The sequence below is a fragment of the Pan troglodytes genome, chromosome 13 (assembly GCF_028858775.2).
Source record: "Pan troglodytes isolate AG18354 chromosome 13, NHGRI_mPanTro3-v2.0_pri, whole genome shotgun sequence".
Classification (NCBI taxonomy): domain Eukaryota; kingdom Metazoa; phylum Chordata; class Mammalia; order Primates; family Hominidae; genus Pan; species Pan troglodytes.
Genome location: NC_072411.2, coordinates 55913800 through 55937598, shown reverse-complemented (window position 1 = coordinate 55937598; position 23799 = coordinate 55913800). Strand labels below are relative to the sequence as shown.

Below are 23799 nucleotides of genomic sequence, written 5' to 3'. Positions count from 1 at the left end.
CAAGGAAGACGGAAAGGGTTGGAAAAAAAACACTGAAAAAATTATCATGTGCCCCAGGTACCATACTAAGCAAAGAAGCCTGTCGGGGGTTGGGGGGTAGAATAATATCAATATAAATCATAGGATAAGAAAGTAAAAGAGATAATTTGATAATCTCAATAGGTTTGAGATAATTTGAAAATCTCAATACAGGCAGAAGCATTTGATAAAAATTAAAAACCTATCTATAATTAAGAATCCTAACAAAATCAGAATAAAACTAGATTCTCTCAATCAAATATATGCTATTTTCTCAAAATAATACAGTAAACATCTTTTTTTTTTTTTTTGAGACGGAGACTCGCACTTTTGCCCAGGCTGGAGTGCAATGGCGTGATCTCAGCTCACTGTAACTTTGCCTCCTGGGCTCATATGATTCTCCTGCTTCAGCCTCCCAGGTAGCTGGGACTACAGGCACACACCACCACACTCGACTAGTTTTTTGTATTTTTAGTAGAGAAGGGGTTTCACTGTGTTGGCCAGACTGGTCTCGAACTCCTGACCTCATGGACATCATTCTTAATAGTAAGATGATGGACAGTGTTCTCTTTGATTTGTGAATAAGATCAGAATGTTCATTCTTCCTGTGTTCATTCAGCATTGTTCTGGACATTCTAGCCAAGTCAATAAGACACAGAAAATACAATAAAGCTATATGATTTTGAAAGTGTTAAGTAATACTATCTTTCTTCACAGACAACATGGATGTTTACATAGAAAATTCAAAATAATCCACTGAAAAACACACTAGAATTAATGAGTTTACAATCTACTATATGCAATGGCGATATTTAAACATGTATTTTTATACAAGGAACAAAGAGAAAATAATTTTTTAAGATATATCTTGCCTACCCCAAGATGGCCAACTAGACACAGCTAGGAGGAACATCTCCCTCCAAGGGACCAGAACATCAGAAAGACTGGAGTCCTCTGAGCATGTCTTCAGAGGCAAGGCATTGAGAACAGATGGAGGGAAGACACAGATGCTGGACTGAAGGGAGAGGGGACTGGGCACCCTGCATGGGACTGCCGTTCACCAGGACTTATTCCTGGCCCCGAAGAACTCCTGCAGAAAGTAGGAGTTGAACACACAAGGAGCAAGCTGCTCTCATCACAGCCCTCTGGAATCCCAGCAGTAGGAAACCCCTCTACCACCATGGACCCTTCAGTTGGCAGAAAGAGTAACTTAGGAAAGTGTTAGAGCCAGAACTCCAGCCAATGCAGAGCCCAGAGGGTTTGGTGTTGGAGTGTCTGTAGCGGAGCATGGTCAGGGCTGCCCATTCCCCTGGGCTCGACTTGCTTCCATAGGAGACTTTAGCCTTAGGGGAACTGTCCAACCTGAACTCTGAAGGGCTGTTTTGCCCATGAGACAGGACATGTGTGCACAGACAAACCTTCCCTTCCTTTCCCTGCCACCATATGTGTGTGCAGGCACCCTGCTATACCACTGCTGTTGACATGGATGCATGCTGCCCCCCACCCCACCTGTCACATTGCCATTGTCCTCAGAGCATTGGCAGGCATGAAAGCCGCCTGCCCTGCTGCCAGCAGCACCCACCACTTGCACTGACACTGCTGCCGAAGTGAAACTAGGCAGGGAAAACAGACAGCTTGCCCACAACCTAGGCAGCCACCACCACCAGTGTGAACATGCATAGAGGGCATGCACAGTCATGCGCCCACCAGCACCCCCACCACCATGCTAACACCAACACTGGCATAAACACATGCACAGTTGCCAGTGGAGGACCCCTGTCTCCCTGAGTAATACTGCCATCACCACTGCTGCAAACACCTGCTGGCTACCCAGCACCCACTACCACCCTGCCACAGCTGACAAGTGTGCACTTGGCCATGCTGCTGCTGCCACTGTTGCTAGCACATGCAAATGAGGATAGATTCCACTGCCACTGCCCTACAAAGAGCTTTGGCTGGCACCATGCATACAAGTATTGTGACCAGCAGTTCAGGAACATTTCAGCCTATCCTGTGCAACAGGTTCCTAACCATGAGGGGCCAGAAAACAAAGCCAGTGCCCAATAAGAGTCACCCAGAATTAGAAAACATAGTCTGGGAGTCCTGAGCTAAGCCTTGACTCCCTAAAATCTTGCAGAAATGAATCCAATTGACTGAATACACCTTATACCACAATTAAACCCCCAAGGTCATTAAATAGGATAAAAGAAAAAAAATCTAAATGATAGGAACTTCAAATACTGAAGGAACAGCAGACCCACAAAGATGAGAAAGAACCAGCACAAGAACTCTGACAGCTCAAAAAAAGCAAGAGTGTCTTCTTTCCTCCAAGTGACCACCCTAGTTCTCCAAGAAGAGTTGTTAACTGAGGTCAGATGGCTGAAATGACAGAAATAGAATTCAGAATAAGGATAAGAATGAAGATTTTCAAGGTTCATGAAAACACTGAAACCCAATCTAAGGAAACTAAGAATCATAATAAAATGACACAGAATCTGATAGACAAAATAGCCAGTATAGAAAAGCATGAAGCTGACCTTATAGAGCTGAAAAAAACACTACAAGAATTTCATAACGCAATAGCAAGTAAAAGCAATAGATTAGACCAAGCTGAGTAAAGAATTTCAGAGCCTGAATACTGACTTTCTGAAATAATACAGTCAGACAAGAATAAAGAAAAAAGAATAAAAAGGAACAAACCAAACCTCAGAGAAATATGGGATTATATAAAGAGACCAAATCTATGACTTATTGACATCCCTGAAAGAGATAAGCAGAATGGAAGCAACTTGGGAAGCATGATTCAGGTTATCATCCATAAGAATTTCCCCTATCTAGCCAAGGAGGCCAACATTCAAATTCAGGAAATGCAGAGAACCCCCACAAAATACTTCACAGGAAGACCATCCCCAAGACACATAATCATCATATTCTCCAAGGCTGAAATAAAAAATGATAAAGGCACCAAGAGACAAAGGACAGGTCACCCACAAAAGGAAGCCCATCAGACTAACAGCCAACTTCTCAGAAACAGCACTATAAGCAAGAAGAGATTGGGGGTCTATATTCAACATTCTTACAAAAAGATAAATTCTGACGAAGAATTTCATTTACAAACAAACTAAGCTTCATAAGCGAAGGAGAAATAAGATGCTTTTCAGACAGGCAAATGCTAAGGGAAATCATTACCACCAAACTCGCTTATAAGAGCTCCTGAAAAAAGCACTAAATATGGAAAGGAAAGACTGTTACCAGCCACTACAGAAACACATTTAAGTACACAGACAAGTGGCACTATAAAGTAACTATAAAAACAAATCTGCATAAAAACTAGCTAAAAACACTGCGACAGGATCAAATCCACACATATCAATGCTAACATTGAATATAAGAAGCTAAATGCTCCAAGTAAAAGACACAGAGTGGCAAGGTGAATAAAGAAGCAAGACTCAGTGGTATGCTGTCTTCAAGAGACCTATCACACATACAATGACACTCACAGGCTCAAAATTAAGGGATGGGGAAATGTCTACCAAGCAAATGGAAAATATAAAAACACTAGGGTTACAATCCTAATTTTAGGCAAAGCAGACTTTAAATCAACAAAGATCAAAAGAGGGCATTACATAATGGTAAAGGATTCAGGTTGACAAGACCTGACTATTCTAAACGTATATACACCCAACTGAGAAGCACCCAGATTCACAAAGGAAGTTCTTAGTGACCTTCAAGGAAATTTCGACTTCCATGCAGTAATAGTGGGAGATTTCAACACTCCACTGACAGTACTGGACAGATCATCAAGGCGGAAAGTTAGCAAAGACATTTAGGACTTGAACTCAAAAGGACCAAATGGACCTGATAGATACCTATAGGACTCTCCATCCAAAAACAACAGAATATACATTATTCTCATTGCCACATGGCACATACACTAAAATCAACCACACAATAGGACATAAAACAATCAGCAAATGCAAAAGAACTGAAATCATAGCAACTACTCTCTCAGACAACAGCACAAAAAAAAAAGAGAATTCCAGAAAATCACTCAAAACCATGCAATTACATGGAAATTAACCTGCTTCAGAATGATTTGGGGTAAATAATGAAATTAAGACAGAAATCAAGAAGTTCTTTGAAACTAATAAGAACAAAGCTACAACGTACCAGGATCTCTGGGACACAGATAAGGCGGTGTTAAGATGAAAATTTGAAGCACAAAATGCCCACATCAAAAACTTAGAAAGATCTCAAATTAACAACCCACCATCACAAATAAAAGAAGTAGAGAAGCAAGAAGAAATCAACTCCAAAGCTAGCAGAAGACCAGAAATACCATAATCAATGCTGAACTGAAAGAGATTGACACATAAAAAAACCATTCAAAAGATCAATGAATCCAGGAGTTGGCATTTTGAGAAAATTAAAAAGATGGATAGAAACTAGCTAGGCTAATAAAGAGAAAAAGATAGAAGATAAACACAATCAGAAATGACAAAGGCAATAACCACTATCCCCACAGAAACACACATATATAACCATCAGAGACTACTACGAATACCTCTATTCACACAAACTCAAAAATCAACATGAAATGGATAGATACCTGAGCACACATACCCTCCCACGACTAAACCAGGAAGAAACTGAATCCATGAACAGACCAATAATGAATTCTGAAATTGAATCAGTAATAAATAGTCTACCAACCAAAAAAAAAAAAAGCCTAGCCAGGGTCAGAAGGATTCACCGACAAAGTCTACCAGACATACAAAGAAGGGCTGGTACCATTCCTACTGCAATTATTCCAAAAAAATGAGGAAGAGGGACTCCTCCCCAACTCATTCTATGAGGCCAGCATCATCCTGATACCAAAACCTTGCAGTGACACAACCAAAAGAGAAAACTTCAGGCCAAAATTCTTGATGAGGATAGATTAAAAAATCCTCAACAAAATACCAGCAAACCAAATCCAGCAGTGCCATCAAAAAGCTAATCCACCATGATCAAGTAGGCTTTATCCCTGGAATGCAAGGTTGATTCAACATATGCAAATCAATAAATGTAGTTCATTACAAAAACAGAGGTAAAAGTCAAAACCACATGTTTATTGCAATAGAAGCTGAAAAGATGTTTGACAAAATTCAACATCCCTTCATGTTAAAAACTCTCAACAAGCTACATATTGAAGGAACATACCTCAAAATAGTAAGAGCCATCTATGACAAAACCACAGCAAACATCACATAAATGGGCAAAAGCATTACCCTTGAAAAGCCACACAAGACAAGGATGCCCCCTCTCACCACTCCTATTAAACATAGTATTGAAAGTCCTGGCCACAGAGATCCAGCAAGAGAAAGAAATAAAGCACATACATACAGAAAGAAAGGGAGTCAAACTATTCCTGTTTGCAGATGATGTGTTTCTGTATCTAGAAAACCCCACAATCTCAGCTTGAAAGCTCCTTAAACTGATAAACTTCAGCAAAGTTTCAGGATAAAAAGTCAATGTACAAAAATTACTAGCAAAATCTGTACAAACTAGCAAAAAATGTACAAAAATCACATTAAAAATCCTATATGGCAATGACAGCCAAGCTGAGAACCAAGTCAGGAAAGCAATCCCATTCACAACTGTGACAAAATACCTAGGAATATAGTTAACCAGGAAGGTGAAAGATCTCTACAATGAGAATCACAAAACACTGCTCAAAGCAATCAGAGATGACACAAATAGAAAAACACTCCATGTTCATGGATCTCATGGATAGGAGGAATCAATATCATTAAAATGGCCATACTGCCCAAAGCAATTTATAGATTCAATGCTATCCCTATCAAACTATAAATAACATTATTGGCAGAACTAGAAAAATATATTTTAAAATTCATATGGAACCAAAAAAGAGCCCAAATATCCAAGGCAAGATATCTAAGCAAAAAGAACAAAGTTGGACACATTATGTTACCAACTTCAAACTATACTACAGAGCTACAATAAAAAAATGGCATGGTACTGGTACAAAGGCAGACATATAGGCCAATGGAATAGAATAGAGAGCCCAGAATTAAGGCTGCACACCTACAACCATCTGGTCTTCCACAAAGTCAACAAAAGAAAGCAATGAGGAATGGACTCCCTATTCAATGGGCGTGTGCTTGGATAACAGGCTAGCCATATGCAGAAGATTGAAACTGGACTCCTTCTTTATACCACATAGAAAAATCAACTCAAGATGGATTAAAGACTTAAATGTAAAACCCAAAACTATAAAAACTCTGGAAGACAACCTAGAAAATGCCATTCTGGATGAAGAACCTGTTAAAGGTTTCACAACAAAAACACCAAAAGCAATTGCAACAAAAGCAAAAATTGACAAATGGGATCTAACTCAACTAAAGAGCTTCTGTGCGGCAAAAGAAACTATCAACAGAGTAAGCAGACAACCTATAGAATGGGAAATATATATGCAAACTATGCATCTGACAAAGCTCTAATATCCAGCATCTATAAGGAACTTAAATTACAATGAAAAAGTAAACAACCCCATTAAACAGTGGGCGGAGGACATGAACCAACACTTTTCATAAATGTGGCAAACAATCACATGAAAAAGCTCACTATCACTGATCATTAGAGAAATGGAAGCCAAAACCACCATGAGATACCATCTTACACCAGTCAGATTGGCTATTATGAAAAAGTCAAATAACAGAACAGACAAGGTTGTGGCGAAAGGGAACACTTATACACTGCTTGCTGGTGGGAGTGTAAATTAGTTCAACTATCGTGGAAAGCAATGTCATGATTCCTCAAAGAGTTAAAAACAAAATTACCATTCAACCCAGCAATCCCATTACTGGGTATATACAAAAGGAATATAAATTATCCTACCATAAAGACACATGCACACATACGTTAATTGCAGCACTATTCACAATGACAAAGATATGGAATCAACCTAAATGCCCATCAATGGTAGAATGGATAAAGAAAATGTGGCACATATACACTATGGAAAACTATACAGCCACACACAAAAAAAAATTAGATCATATCCTTTGCAGTAACATGGATGGAGCTGGAGGCCATCATCCTTAGCAAATCAAGGCAGGAACAGAAAACAAATACCACATGTTCTCATTTGTAAGTGGAGGCTAAGTGATTAGAACACATGGACACAAAGAAGGGAAAAACAGACACTGAACTCTACCTTAGGATAGAGGGTGGCAGGAGGTAGAAGAACAGAAAAAAATAACCATTAGGTACGAGGCTTAGTATTCGAGTGACAAAATAATCTGTACAACAAACCCCCATGACACAACTTTACCTACATAACAAACCTGCTCATGTACCCCTAAACCTAAAATAAAAGTTAAAAAAGTGTATATAATATGTATGTATTATTATGTATGTAATTATATGTATATGATACATATGTATATAATTATATGTGTGTGTGTATATATCTAATCTTAATATTAAACTGCATTAAACTTCTAGGCACAAATTAACCAAAATACATAAGACCTCTAAACAAAAAACCCTTCTGCACAGCAAAAGAAACTACCATCAGAGTGAAAAGGCAACCTACAAAATGGGAGAAAATTTTCACAACCTACTCATCTGACAAAGGGCTAATATCCAGAATCTACAATGAACTCAAACAAATTTACAAGAAAAAAACAACCCCATCAAAAACTGGGCAAAGGATATGAACAGACACTTCTCAAAAGAAGACATTTATGCAGCCAAAAAACACATGAAAAAATGCTCATCATCACTGGCCATCAGAGAAATGCAAATCAAAACCACAATGAGATACCATCTCACACCAGTTAGAATGGCGATCATTAAAAAGTCAGGAAACAACAGGTGCTGGAGAGGATGTGGAGAAATAGGAACACTTTTACACTGTTGGTGGGACTGTAAACTAGTTCAGCCATTGTGGAAGTCAGTGTGGCGATTCCTCAGGGATCTAGAACTAGAAATACCATTTGACCCAGCCATCCCATTACTGGGTATATACCCAAAGGATTATAAATCATGCTGCTATAAAGACACATGCACATGTATGTTTACTGCGGCACTATTCACAATAGCAAAGACTTGGAACCAACCCAAATGTCCAACAACGATAGACTGGATTAAGAAAATGTGGCACATATACACCATGGAATACTACGCAGCCATAAAAAATGATGAGTTCATGTCCTTTGTAGGGACATGGATGAAACTGGAAACCATAATTCTCAGCAAACTATCACAAGGACAAAAAACCAAACACCGCATGTTCTCACTCATAGGTGGGAATTGAATAATGAGAACACATGGACACAGGAAGGGGAACATCACACTCTGGGGACTGTTGTGGAGCAGGTGGAGGGGGGAGGGATAGCATTAGGAGATATACCTAATGCTAAATGATGAGTTAATAGGTGCAGCACACCAACATGGCACATGTATACATATGTAACAAACCTGCACATTGTGCACATGTACCCTAAAACTTAAAGTATAATAATAATAAAATTTTTAAAAAAAGAAAAATTAGCTTGAACTCAACATTAAAAAAAAAACCATACATGGGATTAAGAGAAACTAAAAGATCAAAATAAATAAAGTACACTAGTCCCCCCTTACTTATGGTTTTGCCTTCCATGGTTCCAGTTACTCATCGTCAACTGTGGTCCAAAAATATTAAATGGAAAATTCCAGAAATAAACAATTTATAATTTTAAATGGTGTGCTGTTCTGTGTAGCTTGATGAAATTTCCCACGGCTCTGCTCTATTCCTCCTAGGACTTTAATCATTCCTTTGTCCAGCATCCTCATGCTACATTCACAACCCACCCAATAGCCACTTAGTACCATATCGGTTATCAGATTGATTGCTAAAGTATCACAGTGCTTGTATTCAAGTCACCGTTATATTACTTAATAATGGACCCAAATTACAAGACTGGTGATGTTGGCAATTTGAATATGCCAAAGAGAAGCCATAAAGTGTTTCCTTTAAGAAAATAATAAAGGGAAAAAGTTGTTTGCTCACGTTGCTAAGCTCTATGGTAAGAATGCTTCTTCTGTCCTTGAAATTGTGAAGAAAGAACAAGAGATTTATGTTAGTTTTGCTGTTGTACCTCAAACTATGAAAGTTATGACCAAAATCATTCACAAGACTTCATCTCATCATGTAGGCATTGTATTATCTCACATCATCACAAGAAGCAGGTTAAGTACAGTACAATAACATACTTTGAGAGACAAGGAGACTATATTCACATAACTTTTATTACAGTATATTGTTATACTTGTTCTATTTTATTATTAGCTGTTGTTAATTTCTTCCTGTGCCTAAGTTATAAATTAAACTTTATCAGAGGTATGTATATATAGAAAAAACCATAGTCTATATATAAGGTTTGGTACTATTTGCAGTTTCAGGCATCCACCGGGGATCTTGGAATGTGTCCCCAGTTAATAAGGAGGAAATGCTGTATATATTATGTTCATAAATGAAATCAGTTAATATTGTAATTACACCAGTTCTTTAAAAATTTACTTAACAATAGATTGAATGCAATTCTAACTAAAATCTCAACAATTATTCTTGTTAACTTGACAAAGTAATTCTAAAATTTACATGAAAGAAGGCAAAGTCAACATGCCTTTGAATAACATGTGGTAGAAGAACTTGTTTTAATAGATATTAAGAATATTTAAAAAGTAGCCATAATTAAAATAGTGTTATAAGTGGTAAGAAGAGACTAATAATCCAATTAAATAGAAGTTGGCTCCTAAAAGACCCAGACATATATAGAAATTTAATTTATAGTAAATATGACATTAAAGAACAGTGGGCAAAGGAGAGAATTGTCCAGTATGATTCTATAACAACTGGATATCTAGAACTTGACTTCTACCTCACATCACTCACAAAAACGAAGGCAAGTGGAAAGATATAAACATAATGAGGTGATATCATGATTAAAATTAAAATTAGGAACATCAAAAAAACCTCATTAAGAAATTGAAAAACCAAATCATAGAAAAGGAGAACTTTGCAGCATATTTAACTGATGGGAGGCTCTTAATCTAGTGTAACTAACTTGTGAATATTAACAATTTTAAAAATCAACACAATAGAAAAATACACATATGAACAGGAAATTTATAGACAATAATATGTTCATGGCTATTAAGCTACATGACATAATCATATTAATCAACAAGAAAATGTAAACCAAACTCTCACCAGAATGGCTAAAATTAAAAGAAATGATTATACTAATCTTTGGTAAAGATGAAACAATGGAAACTCTTACACACTAATGAATGAAGTGAAATTAGTATACTTACTTTGGAATACTGTCTGGTAGTATCTACTAAAGTTGAAAGATTGCATGCAATATGACTAAGAAATTCCATTGCTAAGTATATATTCAAGAGAAATATATGTACATATTTAGCAAAAACACATTTAAAAGAATGTTTATGGCAGCAATATTTATAATGGCCCAAACCTAGAAAGAGCACAAATGTCCATCAACAATACAATGAATAAATATTCTGTAGTATTTCTATAAAATGGAATACTATATAGCAATGAAAATTAATGAACCACACAAAAACATTAAAGAAACTTAAAAACAAACATACATTCAGAAAAGGACACCATACACAGAAGAATGTGTGTCATATGAATATTATGTACATTAATTTAAAAATCAGGCTAAACCAACATTTTGCATATAAGGATACATTATTTAAAGTTAAAACTATAATGAAAAGCAAGGAAGTAATTCCCACAAATATCAGGAATAATGTCATCCACGGGAAACTGATGGAAAGGAGGTAATGGCTGGCAGGCAGAAAAAGTAGGATTGGAGATGCAGCAATTGTTCTATTTCTTGACCTGTGTGATGGTTACATGGGTCTTTGCTTGTGAAAATCATTGCTCTGTCTCCTTAATGCGTAAAAATTCAAAGCAAAAAGCTTAAAAGGCAATAATTATGTAGGTGAAATTGAAAAATAGAAAACTGTTACCTGAGATAAATTTTAATAAACATAACTTTTATTTAAAATTCACTGGTACCAAGAGCCATTTAGGTGATTTATCTCATTTAAGCTTCACAATATCCAGAAGACACAGTACTATTAATAACACATTTTCAAGGTACAGAGGCTGACACACAGAGAGCATCAATAATTGACACAAAGTCACACAGCAAATGGGCCTTACTTGGAACATGAATCAATGAAGCAGAATGGTCCTGGAGACCATGGTCTTAAGCAGTATATTATTCTACTTCTCCAGTATATTAGGTTGATGCAAAAGTAATTGCAGTTTTTGCAAAGTAATGGCAAAAATGCAATTACTTTTACATCAACCTAATAGAAAAAGAGATACTCCATATGCTGAGTGTTACGTTTTTCCCTTGTCAAAATTAGTTTTGCATGATCGGTAAACTAAGTCTAAAATGTGCTTTCTTTTACGGACCCAAGATACGAAATCTTTTTTTTACCACTCTATCCTTGTTTCATTTTTAAGTTCTGCTAAGGAAGGAAGACAAATCAGATTAAGATGACATGTTTACTATCATAACTTATAATTGAATAATATAATAAATTACTGTTGCTAGTGCCCAACAAGTGAATATATACAAGAGCTTTATCACTAACCATAAGGTACATTTCTCCCTAAAGATCAAGATTTTTCTGGCTATCCAAAAACCTATCTAAAGAAAGGGTAAACTCTGTAAACAAAATATGTTTCTCTGATTATTGGCAACATCATTTTCCAGCTCAGTAATCCTGGAAGCTTCAGTTATTTTTTTAGAGAAATGATGGTACACTGGTAAACTGCAATGACTCTGGAGCTTGACTAAATGGCCCCAAATGTCAGGCATGGTATGTTTTACTTTTGTGACCTGGGACAATTTGCTTAAATGATGCCTCTCTCAGTTTCCTCTTGCACAAAATGGGGATGACATTAGTCATTAACATTTAAAACAACCCTGGTACTCAGTGAATCCTGCACAAGCATTAATTATTACTATTACTCCCTGAACCTGTTTACTTCCAAATAAATCTCACATGCTCCAACCCCTGCCAGTCCATCCCCACTGCTATGACCTTAGGTCTTGCCCTCATCCCTTCATTCTTATCCCTCTACAAATGCTTAAAAATTGATCTTTTTGCAACAAGTCTTCCAACTGCAATCCAGTTTGAAGATATCACCAGAATAACATTTAAAAATACCTTTTTCCTAGTTTGAGGAAAAATAGTTTCCTCAAACTAACGACAAAGTTTCCTTGAGAGTTCTTTTTGTCTTTCTCTCCCACTTACTCTAGTCCTTACTAACACAGTACCTCTCACATTTAGGAGCATGGACTATTAATTGAACCAAAGGAAATAAAATTACTAAACAAAATCACTAGCTTTGTCTTCCAGAGGTCAAATCTAGAAATGGAGACTTCATCTCTTCATTCTCATCCCTCCGTAAATCCTTCAGTCTCAAAACCAAAAGTAGTGTGGGAGCATGAACGATTTAATCCATTCAATTTTAGAGCAATAATCTTTTAAATACTAGTAATTCTGAAAATGTCCCCAGATAAAATGTTGCTGATGATTTGTTTCAAGAAATAAAGTGTACAGGGGTTAGGACCAATGGATGGCTAACGTGAAAGAATTTGAAGATCACCAGCGTCCAAAAGGGAAAGCATCAATGTGGCCAGTGTGATGTAAAGGATAGTACTATGAACACTACACATCTGAAGATAATAAAGAGGGAAGAGAATGGTAAGTCAAGCTCAACCCTTCATTGCAATCTCTTCTTCACTGCAAAAAGCAACTAAAAAGGAGTGCAAGAAAAGGCTGTGGTCAGCCACTGCAAATTCTGAAAAGTATAATAGAAGAATAAGGTATTGTATCTGCCATTAGGGGAGGAGCTGTTATATATTTTTAAGTTTTCTCTAATCAAATAGCATTTTGTTCAAGGCAACTCATTTTGGGTTGCTGATTGGTTCTATTGATACTGAATATAAGGCAATTGTTATTTTTTTAAATTTGAAATTCAGTCATAAAATACTCATTTACTCTGATGGGTAGTGTTGGCCAGAACACTTCATCAGGGCAGAGGAATATTTCTCTACAACAACAATATCTAGCCTGACAGCAAAACGAGAACACAATCCCACTCACAGTAACCCCCAAAAGAATAAAATACCTAGGAATACAGCTAACCAAGGAGGAGAAAGTTCTCTACAAAACACTGGTCAAAGAAATTAGACATGACACAAATAGAAAAACATCCCATGCTCATGGACAGGAAGAATCAAGATTGATAAAATGGTCATGACGTCCAAAGCAATTTACAGATTCACTACTATTCCTATCAAACTACAAACGATATTGTTCATATAATTAGGAAAAACTATTTTATAATTCATAAACCAAAAAGAGCAAAAATAGCCAAGGCAATCTTAAGCATAAAGAAAAAACTAGAGGTATCACATTACCCAACTTCAAACTATACCACAGGGCTGTAGTAACCAAAACTGCAAGGCACTGATACAAAAATAGACACACAGAACAATGGAACAGAATAAAGACCCCAGAAATAATGCTGCACACATACAACCTTCTGATCTTTAACAATGTTGACAATATCAAAGACTGTAAATAGAAATGGGTTCTTTCATGACTGTCTGCCAAATTAATCGAACATGACTGCAATTGAGTAGAAAAATAAAAATATTACTTACTGTATGTGGCACTTGGCAATTTCAAAATGATTTGCAAACATTCATCCTCAAAATGCTTCTACAAAAATGCATCTGTGGAGGAAGAAAAAATCCAAAAGAGTAAACAATTTGTCAAGATCACAGAAAAACTAATACAGACCAACACACACTTAAACACTATACACTTTAACGTGCTAAAATAGGTTTTACAAAATGTAGACTATATATCTACCAAAGTATAATGGGCTGATGAACAGAAGTATTCCCAACTATATGCAAATATTCCAAAACATCAGTCAAGGAGAACACTTTGAAGAAAGAGGTAAGAGAAGTCTGCATACTAGCTTCATATTATATGCAAGAAACACAGTGCCCCCAGAATATTGGCAGAATGGCATAAAAGTAATTCAAAAATATGAGATGTTCATAAGTAAATATACTTGGAGAGTTGAGGTGATTATTCAAATATTTCAAGTTTTTAAAAGGTACTATTATCTGATATATGAGGATCACTGAGTTAGAAAAGAATTTTGCTTGATTTATCCAGAGAGTTGCACCAATTCACTTTGTAACTGCATTTAAATTCTAATTGAAATCCATGCACTGAGAAAAATGCAGGCACGCGACCTGCATACCCCACAAAAATACACAAACAGGTCCATTCTCTGTGTTTCAGAATATCAATGTGATTATGAGGAGAAAGTGATTTAATCAAGCATTATTAATTAATTTGTTTTAGAGTAGGGTTTTGAAAGAGCATATTGATTTTGAATCTCAAAATATTTCAAATTAAATGGGTTTTACGCTACTGAGCATATACGGTGTTATAAAAGAACTGTTCAAAGACATATAATAAAATACAACCTAATGAAAATATCAGTCTGGCCAACATGGCGAAACCCTGTCTTTACTAAAAATACAAAAATTAGCCAGGCGTGGTAGTGAGTGCCTGTAGTCCCAGCTACTCGGGAGGCTGAGGCAGGACCATCACTTGAACCCAGGAGGTGGAGGTTGCAGTGAGATGAGATCGTGCCACTGCACTCCAGCCTGGGAGACAGAATGAGACTCCATCTCAAAAAAAAAAAAAAAAAAAATATATATATATATATATATATGTATATGTATATATCTCCCTTTAAAAATACAGTGTGTTCTTTCAGACAGATCAGACAGACTATGAACAATATAAATAAAAATCCCCTTAAGTACCAAACATCTTTAAAGGAATATTAAGTTCTCAGCAACAAACAGAATTTCTGCTGAGATCTGGGTCTTGATGGTACTAAGCAGAAATAGCAGTTAAATAATACAGAAGTTGTGCTTTTGTGTTCACCAAAACCAACTGTAACCAAATCAACAGTTCAATATTCAGACCAAGCATTTTGAATATAAAATCTAATTTATCTTCCTCTAGTATGTTAAAGACATTGGGATTGCACAGGTCTCTACCTGGCCCATGAATAAATGATTTCACTAACGTTTCACACAGAACCTCTCAAACAGAGAAAACTAAATATAGTTAGCAAGTTTATAGTTAAATGGAAAAAAATCAAGAAATGCCCAAGAAACTTTGTATTTTCTAAGTTTAAAACTTAAAACATAATAAAAGATATATATTCTTCTTCACATATAATTCAATACAATTATAAAGTTATAACAATTAGCAAATCTCTATATTTCTTCATACTTTAGCATATTCATCCTCATAGACAAGAAGACTGAGGTGAACACTAATTACATGACTTGCTCAGTCTGACACAGCCAATAGGAAGCAAGCCTGGGCTCAAAACCAGCTTTTCTGACCTGGGTTTCATCTTACTGCAATATCTGCTAGTTTCTAGGTTGCATCCAGAGCAGAGATTGAAAACTGGGGGCATGAAAACCACATCTGGCTTACTGATACATTTCGTTTGTCCCACACCATGGTTTTAAAAATATTACATAATATTCAAAAGCAGAAGATTTCTCATAAAAAATCCTCATATGTAGGTTTTTTGAAAAAGTGAAGATTTTTATAAGGCTAGACTCAGGTATGGAACAGAAAAATGGTTGCCCCTCATCTACTTCCTACTTTTACAAACCATCTTTTACTCTGACAATTTTAAATACTGGAGTGTTTTGCACCAGATCCAAGCCCTCCTTTATTAAGAATTGCCATGATTTTTTTTTTTTTTTTTTTTTTTTTGCTGTGCAACTGGAGGAAGAATTTACCTTTATTATTCTCAAAAAATGTATTTTGTCAATTGAAATAACCACTTACAATACTACATTTCACTAGATTCCTATAATCACATGCTATTGATTGGTTATCTTATTTCAATCTATATACATTTTAAAATTTTGTGGGTTTGAATATTTTTTATTTTTTAAATATATATTTGATAATTTTCATAGCTAAGGGAAAAATATTACAAACATAATTGATTAGTACATCATCAAGTGAAAGAATGAGACCTCATATAATAATTTTATATTTACCATGGACATGCCTTTCAGAGAGCTATTTCCTGGATTGATAGGCATACTATGTAATAAAATAATTATGATACATTAAACACTTCAATTTAATTGGATAAACTGGATTAAGATAACACTAACAGCTAAAGGTAAAGCTATACAATCCATAAATTTTGGTTAAACAATGGCATATTGCAATTGTCTTCAAATATCAATATATTTTGCAGAATGCATAAAAATATGGACTGGCATTCTGAGGAACTCAGGTAGTAGGAGCCACCTAAATCTGAAACTGTTCACATATCCTAAAAAATATATACACCTAACAAAAACAAATTAAAACACACAAATCCAAGTCCTTCGGCACAACTGGAAGCTGGAGAATAATAAACATGTCAGATTATATGTAAACAGAAAATTAGACACCAATTTCTAACAGAGCTATCTTTCAAGCTCCCACTATATACAGAGATATATAGGGTCAAGAAAAACTGTGAAAAAGGTAAAGGATACCAGAGTTCCTAACAGTGACATGAAAATCACTCACAAAAAATCCACTCAACCTATGAAAATTCTGAAAAACTATTCTGGCATATTAGAACATGGACACAGAGAGAAGACTTAAAAATACATGAAATTTGAGGTGGCATTTTTTTCTGGAAGAAAAGCAAGTAAGGCATTTATAAAATGATGGGAATATGTCAAAAGGACACAGGTCCTAGCTTCAAGAGGCTTTTACTGGTTTAATCTGGGACAACTGGGAAATAAATAATTATTGTAATGGATTAAACTGTATTAAGAAAAATATAATAAAGTATGAAATTAAGAAGGGAAAACTCCTTCTTCGAGTATAATGTCACCTAAAAAGTATAGATGGACTGACGGAGTTAGAAAACCACCATAATATTTTAGGTACCTGAATCAGTAAAGAAAACATTAGTGGATCAGCACCAGCGCATGAAAGTGTGATGACAAACATGGTATTTCCAGTCTAAAAGTATCTTCCCACAAATTACTTATTAATTACAATGGGGAAAATAGTAGCTAGTAGTGGAGAAACTTGGCAGAGACCACCTTAACAAATTGATCAAAGACAACATCATCAATAATCAGACAAATACGACATGCCTCCAAGTATGATGCACTTGAGAAGAACACAACATCACTTTTGTGGTATGCCTGTCAAAAATGCAAAACAGAATTAACCATTAGGAAACATTCAGTAAAGCCAAATTGAGAATATTGCACTCCATATCTGATCTGAACTCTTATAATGACCAAGTAATTAGACTGAGGAAATGTTCCAGATAAAAGGACTTTTAATGATAAGACAACAAAATACACCTGGGATCCTGGATATATACTGTGAGTTACACAATACAAGTAATATATTGTGAATATTGCATTAAAAATTACACACTGGTTATAGAGGGCAATATTCTTATTCTTAGGAAATGTACACTTAAACACTTCAGTTAAGGAAGCATGATGTCTGCAACTTATTCTCAAATGATTCAGGAAAAAAATGTGGTGTGTCTACATGTGCACATGCACACATGAGTATATAGAGAGAAAGCACAGACAGAAATGAAGCAAAAGAGGCAAAATTGTAAACAACTGTTGAATCTGAACAAAAGGTATTCTTAAACACAATTCTTATAAATTTTCTGTACATTTGAAAGTATGTCAAAATTTAAAATTATGCAACAAGGTAAAAATAAAAATAAAAGGTTTTATTTTAATCTAGACATTTCTATTTAGGAATTACATAATAATATTCAAACATATATCGAGAAAGTATTTTTAAGAAGAGAACAACAGACACTGGGTCTTACTTGAGGCTGAAAGGTAGGAAGAAGGTGAGGATCAAAAAACTACCTATCGGGTACTATGCTTATTACCTGGGTGACAAAATAATCTGTACACCAAACCCCTGTAACACACAATTAGCCTATATAACAAATCTGCACACGTACCCTTGAAGCTAAAATAAAAGTTAAAAATAAATAAATCAGAAAAAAAGTAAAGGTTAAAAAATAATTCAAAATCATAAATGTTTTTGAATAATTAGTATAGTGAGAAATCCAGTGATAGCTTACATACTATATATCATTTAGTGTTTATGTATATACAATTTACATCTTCATAGATATTTAATATTTATATATTCAGATTAAATGAAAGATATATTTATTCATAACTTACATTTTGATATATACCTATTAAATATATAAACTACAGGAGAATGAGAACAAATGTAAAATCAACTTTAGAGTTTTAAAATAAATCACACAAACAACATTATATTATAGTCAGAAAATTAAGCAATGTAAAGTTAAATAATAAAATGGTAATCAAAAAATAAGTGAAAGTAGTCAGGACTTAAAGAAAAAAGACAAAAGGTTATCAGTCTTTAAAGATTACCAATATAAGTGGTTTTTCCTTATACAATTAGTTTTCTAAATCGAAAGTGGCAAGTTTTTTTTAATTTAGGAAAAAACATAAAAATATAAAATCATCCTTAATTCCAGAAACAACTATCCTGTTCTTACTCGCAGACTATTATTTAAATAATTATATCATACAAACTATTTCATGATTATATTCTCTTTTTACTTAATTGTGAATTTCTTGTGTGACAATATCTTTTTTTATCATTACATTGCAAGATCACTGATTAATATCCTGTTGCTATGGCATGCCATCATTTACTTATTTTCTGAATATAAATTATCATCAAATATTTGTGGCAAAAAGAAGTTACTGTGAAGGTCCTTGTGCATATATCTTCTGCCACAGCATGATTGTTTCCTTAGGATAAAATGCCCAGAACTGGGATTTCTGGGTCAAGTAGCATGAGACTGTTAAAACTTGTTAAACCATATTTTATGAAACTGATATACCCAACTTTCCTATTTGACCATCTTCCAAATCAGGTTATATTTTACAATTACTGCAGCCAGTTACAGTCATGACAAAGTGTTTGTTGCCTGCTGATGCCCCAACTTGACCCTAGTTCTGCATATGGTCATGCCTTCATTTCACTTGTATGCACTCTAGGTATTCTACATGTTGAGTTTAATTACCTTTTAAAATGTCTTCTAAAAGATTACACAAAAAGGTAACACTGAAATGAAAAATTGTTTATACGGAAAGGCATGGAAACAAAGCAACTTTAGTAAAATAATTATTCGTTTTGTTGAGCTAAAAAAAGAAAAATGCTTACAAATAGAGGAAGATGTGTTACAATCTTGAAACTCAGAACATAGAAAAAAATGGTCATTACAGGATAAGGGATGTAATTAAGGCAGGAAACACTACAAATCCCCCTGAACAATACAAACAACTATTCCAGGTCTCATCACCAATTTATAGCAACAATGCGTCAACACGCCTCAGCAACACTAGATATTACTATTTTTAATGCCATTTTAATCAATGGTTCTCATAGACAGCCAACTTATTTCAGTCCCTCTTTTTTAATTCCCATATTCACTTTAGATTCCTGCAAATTCCCATAGATTTAGCAATTTTCCTAGTCTGTAGATTCCACATTTTGTATTATTAAATTATGGAGATTATTACAAATATTATTCAGTATAAGTCCCCAATAAACACTTTTAGTCTTACTTTGTTTGCTCTACCAGGTCACTGATTCAGGGACAAGTAACAAGCTATGCCTCCCTTTACACAAGACTACATATTCTTTGCTAGTTGATCAGAACATCATGTCAGACAAAAACTAAACCTTACCGAAGTAAAGATATATGAACTTTTTGTCCTCTCATATTTAAGTTCTGTTATTGTGTTAGAGAAGAAAATTACATTAACTCTGAGTTATTTACTTCTCTCAGACATGTTGGCTGTTACCCCATTTTTTCTGCTCTTAGAAGTGTATGGAAATCAATCATCATTTTGTCTTATTATTTTCATAAATATCAAAGCAAACTGATTAATCTATAACTTCAAAAGTCATCCCTAGCATGTCCTCCCTCTTTTCCTCCCTCCCTGTCACCCCCATCTCTCTCTCTCTTTTAATTTGACCTTCAAGGCCACTAACTTCCTTGCACATTTTCTTATTGTAAATACTACTTCATAATGATCTCATGATATTTTCGATCATAGGCATGACAAATCAGGATCCCCTGATTTGCACACAACCAATATTTAAACATAACCTCTCTGTACTCCATCAGCCAATTTATATCACTGTGTAATTCCATATCCAGTCTTTACATCATGGTTAGATGCCATGTTGTTGCATTTCCTAACTGAATACTCTATCATCCATTCCTCCTTTTTATTCAACCAGTTGAGGAGAGGCCAGAGACCTGTGGGTTCTCAAGTGGGGTCTCGAGAGATTCAAGTGGGTTCTCTGTCAATTCTTTGTTCCCTTTGTTTCATTTCATTTTTTTTCATTGAATGTTTAAAGAAGTGGCCAAATGATTGCTCCAAGCAGTCACCAGCCAACGTGAAGAGTGTTCAATGACAGCTCCTTCACCACTGGCCCCTCTCTACCTGAAGAAACAGGAGAAAATATTGGCTCTTCTGTCTTCTGGGATGAAAACTGGAACACTTCTGCTTTGTTCACTGCACTCCATTCCCAGTAAACACACAATAAAGCGTGGCATAATTTATACCTTTTGCTTCATTATTTCCTAGTTTCTGAAGAAATGCTGCCTTTTCCTTTGCATATCCTTACTTTTTGACCCATTCCACTTCCATCAAGTTATTCTAAGACATAATAAGATATACAGGCAAAATTTCATGTTCAAAGTACTTCATCCGTGTCATTTATAATGCTACAATTTTAAATCCATAAAAGCAACAATTAGGGATCAACTAAGTAAATTATGGCTTGTCCACATGATGAAATGCCATGTAGTCATAAAAATAATGTCCCAAATAATATTTATTTATATTCCGAAATCTAATCTTCAAAACAATATCAATAATTTCTAAAATAATATGGAGAATAAAGTTGTTTTGTAAATTACATAATTTACATATATGTAAATATATGTGCCTATATATGTATATAAATTCAGTATAACAATTCACTATACAGTGAAATGTTAACATTGTTACGTCTAAATGGTGTAAAAATGTAAGTAATTTTAATATTCTTTTTTACACTTTTTCTAATTTTCCAAATGTTCCACAAAAAATACATATCATGTTATAATCCAAAAAAATACTAGTTTAAAAGCTGAAAGTGAAAAAAAGCAACAAAGTGCATAGGTAAGAACTAATTACACAGCTATAAGTTAGGCAGAACTTCAACAAAGAGCTGGAAAATAGTACAAAGTTGCAACATAAGTAAGAAACAAAATCAATTTTCCAAAAGTTAAGAAAACATGATTTTTTGACGAATGTGGTTGAACCTGAAAGGTGCCTCGCCAGTGTCTAATCTCTCCTTTCTTAGCTGCTATTGGCACATTTATGCTCTTTGACCTTCGCCTGTTCAAAATGTAGTTATAATGATTGGAACCCTGACAGCTATTTTGAGTACAAGAATCCTAGAATGAATGCAAGAATCCAAGATCTCTGGTAACATTACAGAGGTCATCTTAGCAGACTACCAAGATCAAGGCTTCATATCTTGTGAGGGAAAAATAAAGTACCAATTTCTTTAGGCCACTCTGGATACACACTGAGCACAATTCCTAAATGATACACATTATCTAAGAATTTGCAGATAAAATTAAAGAATGTTTTTGTCATGGGTTTAATGAGTATTTGGCTAGCATACATTAGGGTTCACATGTCGAATCATATTTAAAATGAAGACAGAGGACAGAAATGGAAAGAATTAACAGTTGGAAAATTAGGATACATTAAAAATGACCCAAATAAAGAAATTTATATTTCATAAAAAAATGTTTAGTAGTTTGTTTTTAGTAATGTGAAAAGTTATTTTTAAAATTATAAGTAAAGAAATAGCTTTAACAGTACCAGGAGAGCTTATACTACACTGTAAAAATAAATTTCTAGAAATTAAAGATTGCTTAGATATTAATTTTGTCTTTTTGTTTTTTAAGTGAAGACATTTTAGAACATCTTTAAACCTAACTTTAAATCTGGGGCCTTTCAAATAAAGGTCCAACTAGAAGTGTGCTATAAACATGGGATGGAAGAAATAGGTTTTTTTTTTTAGCATACTCTTGGACCCATGATTTTTATAAACTTGTAGTGATTATCATTGCAAGAGATTATGTTAATATTTTTATATCCTCATTATATTCCAGAAAAAGATACAAGGCATGTCACAAAGATTCATTCAATAGAGCATCATTAAATTCATAGCCCTTTATCCTACTGCATCAATATTTAACAATTTTTCAAGACATTTATAGAATGAATGGTTGTATTATGGACTTTGGTAGGTCTCAGAGGAACAATGAGAAATGTGATGTCTCCATTGTGAAAAAGCTTATCATCTAAAATGGGAGACATGTGAGGGCACCACTATGGTAACAGGTTGAAAGTTAGCAACAGCAATAGGAACAAGGTTCTATGGGAACACAGAAAATAGAATAATTTTGCCTTGGGGATTTGGAGAAATCCTTCAAAAAGGATTTGCTCATGTGAGCTGATCTTTGAAATGAGCAGCTAGGTAATTCAAGGCTGCAAAGCAATGTGAGCAAAGAAACAATCATGGACTTCTATGATAAGTCCAGGTAACAGAGAATCAATTCAGTGAATCCTGAAAATAGATTAAGAGGGGGTAAAAAGTGAGACGCAAGGCCAAAAAGGTCATTTGGAATAGATCTCTAAGAAGGGCCTTGAATGATATGCTAAAGAATTTGAAATTTAACCTGTAGAGCTTTTGAAGGTTTTTAACACCCAGGAGTTACATGCTCATTCAGAGATCCCTCTATTGACAATGTAGAGTATTTAACAAACCAATGATGAGGCATAGTTTTATTTTAGAGAAACATGTTAGTCTTGGGTTTAGATTAAGCACAACCTTGACTGAGGGCTAGCAGGAGTGACAGAATCAGCCCTTGAGATCCTTTTCAATCTTAAACCCTGTGACTTATGTCTCCTGCAAAGGAAACAATTTCCAGGCAAATTCTTATAAATGACATAAGTGGCAGAACTCTGAAGCCACTTGGGTGAAAATCATAAAGGCGTTGTGATTTCAAATACCAAATGAGTTTGACAAGAAGCATATAAAGTGCACAATCTCTGACTAGCTAACAGTGGAATTTGAGAAGAAAAAAAAAAGTCACATGGAAGACATTCTTATAGCAAGTAGAAAGGCAGTTTCAACTATCCTACTGGGAAAGCCAGATAAAAATTTGACTGACCTAAATCCTTTTTGGCCTGCATCATTTTGCAAAGTAGCCTCTACTGCTCTGGAAGGCCCAAGGGACCTATCTGTACATATGCAATCTAATTAAATGCATGTAGCTAAATGCATGCAGTAAGGACTTAATTGTGTAGAGCATTTTGCTAGGTACAGCACAAAAAGAATTCTGTTAGACTGCCTTTCTGGATTTTCTAATCTACAAATAGCAAATAGATGTAGACATACATCTATAGTTTAGGTAGAAGAAAGAATTTATTG

General features: G+C 34.9%; 1 protein-coding gene across 7 annotated transcripts in view; it reads right to left on the bottom strand.

The window, feature by feature from the left end:
* The window catches only part of GALNT13 (polypeptide N-acetylgalactosaminyltransferase 13), a 584712-nt gene that overhangs the window by 541823 nt on the left and 19090 nt on the right, over positions 1–23799 (bottom strand). For all 7 annotated transcript variants that reach the window (XM_063791209.1, XM_054679032.2, XM_024354859.3 and 4 more), the window contains exon 2: positions 13791–13862. The gene's annotated coding sequence lies outside the window, so the exon portion shown is untranslated. The remainder of the gene's footprint in view (positions 1–13790; positions 13863–23799) is intronic.